A 4,463-nucleotide genomic window follows, 5' to 3' on the forward strand; every position below is an offset into this window, starting at 1 on the left:
GGTAAAACCTGTCGGTCAGGTGACAAGCTTCCATTCAGGGGTCAGTCTGGTGGGCGGAACCAGAATGAATACTCCGGTTCCGATTCCAGCCTTCACTTGGGCCAACCTGATGCAGCCTTTGACCTCCTTCTCCATGGAGTTCCACCTGCACCTTATGATCCACTCCCCCACTTCCCCTCTTCAGAGCCTAGCCCTGAGCAGATATCCAGGAAGCCGGCAGGGATTAGATAGCCGCCCTGACCCTCGTCAGGAGAGGCAGGTGACAGTCACGGCGCATTCCGCCCTACGAGGCGCACCAAGCCGGGTGGCAGGGGAGAGGCCGGCCCCAGGTTTGCTAGGGAGGAAACGTGTGGCCTGTGTGCCAGCGGCAGAGATTGGGAAAGGGAGTGCCTGGGGGCAGGGCGCCCCAGGTGTACTGAGGTGTGGCGAATGGACCAGTTCTCACCTGTTGGGGCTCTGGATGGAAAGGCAGGTGTGACAAATCGGAGGTCTTGGCAAACTTGTTACATTGTTGGAACTTCAGAACTCTGTACAGAACACCCCCCGAAACAAAAACAAAACAAAACAAAGGGAATAGACGCAAATACTGGTGAATGATGATGCACGGAGGAGACTGTACTCATTGCAATGAAATGATGAGTGTAAAACTGATGTTCCCCCATGTGAACCGTCACTCAATTCACAATAAGAACTTACAAAACAGAATAACTCTGTACAGAGCAGCGGGAGAACCTGTGGAGATTCTGAGCAGAGGGTGGGGGTTTACCGTGGATGATTTGTAACATCAGTTGCCCCCTTTGAGTTGGTTACAACTTACCACCATCCCATGTGTGCTAGAGGAGAATCGAGCTCCATAGGGGGTTTCAGTGGCTGATGTTTGCAAAAACATCACTAGGCCTTTCACTGGAGGCACCGCTGGGTGGATTTGAACCACCAACCATTGGGTTAGCAATTGAGGTCATTAATATGCACATCCCCCAGGGACTCCTGAATTATCTGTTGTGTGACTTGGAGTCGGTTCTGACCCATAGCGACCCTGTATAGAGTTTCCAAGGCTGTAAATCTTCACGGGAGCAGAAAGCCTCATCTTTCTCCCACAGAACAGCTGGTAGTTTCGAACTGCAGACCTTGAGATTAGCCCAACTCGTAACCACTAGGCTAGCTACCAGAGCTGAGTCTAATTGCCCCACAGGGTTTCTAAGGTTGAGATCTGCAGAGTCCAGATTTCAGTTCTTTCTCCTGCAGAAAGTGGCTGGTGGGCTCCAGCCTGCAATCTTTTGGGTGGCAGCTGAATATGCATTTCTCCAACAATGCCTATTCACTCTGCATGCATACGAACAACCTGCAAGTCCCAGTGGGGTGGAAGCCATTGGTCCGTCCCCCAGCCCAGAGGGGTTCAGAGGATGTGCACCCTAGAGAAGCAGCCTGGCTCACATCCTCCTGTCTGTACGCTTCTAGAACTGGTCTCATAGGACAAATCACTGCTAGGTTTTCTCTCCTCTAAATAGTTGTGTGTTTCTGATGCTGGGGGGTGGGGGAGTGTGTGGGAGGTTAGAGGTGCTTATAGTGTAGCACTGTAGGATAAGCACTGGACTGCTAACTGCAAGGTTGTGGTTCAAACCCACCAGCTGCTCTTTGGAAACCCTATCCAGGGTGTCTATGAATTAGAACCAACTGGACAGTCTTAAAACAGCGTCTCATTTTCTAAAACAAACACATCTAAGGGATTTTCTTTTTGAAATAAATAAGACAAAAACAGGTCCAGATGTCCTGGCCTTAGTGACAGAGAGCACCGCGTCTTTCATCCTTAGACAGGGGACATCCTCCTTGGGGCCACAGACAGATTGAAAAGGGGCTCTGATCTGTTTTGGGCTCTGCCCTCTATTTTGGGTTTGGAGAGTCTCAAGCTTGGCCCCAAACTGAAGTCACTGCTCTTGATTCGATTCCAAATCACAGAGACTCTATAAGACATAGAACTACCCCGTAGGGCTCCCGAGCCTGTAAATCTTTCTGGAAGCAGACTGCCACATCTTTCTCCCAAGGTGTGGTTTGAACTGCAGTTAGCAGTGATTAACCCTCTTCACCAGCCAGGGATCAGCCCAGGAGCATGAATCTGATACTCCTTCTCTTGTCTGATCTGAGCACAGTGGCTGGGTTCTGTGAGTGGGCCAGAGGCACTATCTTCATCTGCCCTGAATGAATCCAACTCTCCTCAACTTGCTTCCCCTTGATGGACTGTGGGTGCCTTGAGCAAGGTGAGCCCTGATGTCATTTCCAGGGGTAACCTCAACAATGCATGGATGGTGGGGTTCGAAGTCAGAACGTTAACTGGCTAGCTCTCTGGGCCACTCTGTGGCCGTGTGTCCTTGGCTGTGGAGTGGATTTGCTCCCGGGACTGGAGAGACTTAGGCATCCTGATGGGGGCTCCAGCTCACCCCTGGCTGGAAAGCCCCAGGACTGAGATCTCAGTTGTTTTTTTTTTAAATCAACTTTATTGAGGAATTCTTAGCAGAAATGAAGTGCAAAGCTCTGTGAGTTCTGACAGATGCTCCTACTCCTGTTGCCACCATGCTGTCAGCAGAAGCTTCACCCAGCATGCCCCAGGCCCTTTGAGGTCATTGCGGCCCCGCCCCCGTCCCTGTCAGTAGAGAGGTATTTTTCCCTTCCCAGAATTCCCTGTCCTCCTAAGCCTGTTATCTTCCTTTGCACTTTACTCTCTCCCAGAGTCTGGAGGCCCTTACATCGGCAGTTGCTCCTCCTCGCTGAGGGGTACCCTAAGACACCATTTAGCAATGCAAAGCTCTACCCCAAACCCCTGTGCACCTGGGCTGCTGGGAGCTAGGGGCCTCTTTCCTATGACCTGGCAGGACCCAGGGTGCCCGCCCTTTTCTCTCTGTGGTAAAGAGACAGCATCTGAGGGCTCTCGTCCCAGACCTTCGGGCTCTGGCTTGTCCCTGCAGCCTTCGGTGAGCCTTGACTCACCATGGTCCCACATGTGTCAGAATACAATGTGCTCCATAGAGCTTTGAGAGCGGATTTTTTTTTTAAAGTATATTGCCAGACCTTTCTTCCAAGGTGCTCAGGTGGACTTAAGCCTCCAGAGTTTCAGTTTGAAGCTGAAGGTATTAACACTGTAGATCACCCAGGATGCTGACTTTAACGCTACTTTGCTCTTCAACACTTTCGAAAGATCCTGTGCAGCAGATTTGCCTAATGCAATACGTCGTCTGATTTCTTGACTGTTGCTTCTGTGAGTGTTCATAGTTGATCCAAGAAGAATGAAGTCTTCCCCCCGCATAAAATGACATCCAGCGTAGGCCAAGGTCTTGTGTTGTTGTTGTTGTTAAATGCCGTCGAGTTGGTTCTGACCCTGTATAGTGTTTCCAAGGAGCAGCTGGTGAGCTTGAACCACCAACCTTGCAGTTCAAACGGCTTTGCAGTCTGACGCATTTACCCACAGCGCCACACCAGGACTCCAAATCAAAACCCAAACCTACTGCCCTCAGTCAATTCTGTCTGTCTTACAGCACCCGTGACCTTATAGAGCAGAGTGGAACTGCTCCGTGCATGGGGTTTCCAAGAAGAGAAATCTGTATGGGAGCAGACCACCTCATCTTTCTCCTTAGGAGCAGCTGGTGGGCTTGAACCACCAACTTTGCAACCAAATGCTTAACCAAGCTCCATGCTAGCTACCATGACTCCATTGTGTGTCTATAAACCAAACCCACTGCCACAGAACCAATTCCGACTTACACAGCCCTATGAAGGAGCTCTGGTAGTATAGTGGTTACAAATCAGGCTGTTAACCTCAAGGTCGGCAGTTTGAAACTACCACCTGTTCTCGGGAGAAAGATGAGGCTTTCTGCTTCCATAAAGATTTATAGCCTCGGCCCTATACAGGGTTGCTATGGGTCGGAACTGACCCGATGGCACTTAACAACAACATGTAGGGTATAGGGAGTCCTGGTGTGGTACTGTGGGTTAATGCGTCAGATTGTAAAGTCATTTGAACTGCAAGGTCAGTGGTTCAAGCTTACCAGCTGCTTGAACCCTATACAGGGGTTCTATGGGTCAGAATAGTAACCCTATACAGGGGTGCTATGGGTCAGAATCAACTCAATGGCACTTAACAACAACAACAACATGTAGGGTGTAGGGCTTCTGAGGCTCATGAGAAATCTGTACCTAGACCAAGAGACAGTTGTTCAAAAAGAACATGGGAACACTGAATGGTTTAAAATTAAAAAAAGTGTGTGACAGGGTTGTCTTCTTTCACCATACTTATTCAACCTGTATGCTGAGCAAATAATCAGTGAAGCTGGGTTATATGAAGAAAAACGTGGCATCATTAACAACCTGTGATATGCAGATGATACAACCTTGTTTGCTGAAAGTGAAGAGGACTTAAAACATTTACTGATGAAGATCAAAGAGCACAGCCTTTGGTATGGATTACATCTCAA

This window comes from Chrysochloris asiatica, unplaced genomic scaffold, assembly GCF_000296735.1.
Source record: "Chrysochloris asiatica unplaced genomic scaffold, ChrAsi1.0 scaffold00041, whole genome shotgun sequence".
In the NCBI taxonomy this organism is placed as follows: Eukaryota; Metazoa; Chordata; class Mammalia; order Afrosoricida; family Chrysochloridae; genus Chrysochloris; species Chrysochloris asiatica.